Source organism: Schistocerca serialis, chromosome 2 (assembly GCF_023864345.2).
Source record: "Schistocerca serialis cubense isolate TAMUIC-IGC-003099 chromosome 2, iqSchSeri2.2, whole genome shotgun sequence".
Taxonomy (NCBI): Eukaryota; Metazoa; Arthropoda; class Insecta; order Orthoptera; family Acrididae; genus Schistocerca; species Schistocerca serialis.
Window position 1 is genome coordinate 1,051,974,394 of NC_064639.1, and position 797 is coordinate 1,051,975,190.

Genomic DNA, 797 nt, shown 5'->3' on the forward strand with positions numbered 1-797 from the left:
TTTTCGTTATTTTTTTTTTCTGTGACGTTTCACCTTGCATCAATAATACGCTGCTCAAGTCTGACGTCATTATGAGCGGTGGTACTCTCTCTACTAAAAAAAAAAAACTAAACTCCTCCCGAACAGGCCATGGAAGTCCAACGGTACTGACCAGCCGCCGTGTCGTCCTCAGCCCATAGGCATCACTGGATGCGAACATGGAGGGTATTGTGGTCAGCACGCCGCCCTCCCGGCCGTATGTCAGTTTCCGAGACCGGAGCCGCTACTTCTCAATCAAGTAACTCCTCACTTTGCCTCACAAGGGTTGAATGCACCTCGCTCGCCAACAGCGCTCGGCAGACCGGATGGTCACCCATCCAAGTGCTTGCCCAGCCCGACAGCGCTTAACTTCGGTGATCTGACGGGAACCGGTGTTACCACTGCGGCGAGGCCGCTGGATGGTACTCTTTCTCCAGCGTTTTAAAATTGGAACTTTAATTTTGGACACGCTGTATACAACACTGAAATCAAAGTCGATTTCACCTTCACGTCTTTATGCGAGCTGTTACATACTCTGCTGAACAACATTCCCAGGTTCCGCAGTAAAAACGCATTCTCGAAATTTTCTAAATAATTCGTCACAAGATTAGTCATTGTACCTTAGGGAGACTGCCAACTGAAATTTCTCAATATTTCCGTTACACTCTCTCGCCAGGCATAATCAGTCGGTGGCCATTCGCATTGCCCTGCATTTTATAAGCCCATCATTCGCTGTTAATCAGAGCTGATACGAATCCTACATTTTTGTGCTTCGCAAG

The 797-nt window shown here is 47.8% G+C and overlaps 1 pseudogene; it reads right to left on the reverse strand.

The window, feature by feature from the left end:
* Positions 1–320: 320 nt before the first annotated feature.
* On the reverse strand, positions 321–438 carry LOC126458780 (5S ribosomal RNA; annotated as a pseudogene).
* Between the last annotated feature and the right edge of the window lie 359 nt (positions 439–797).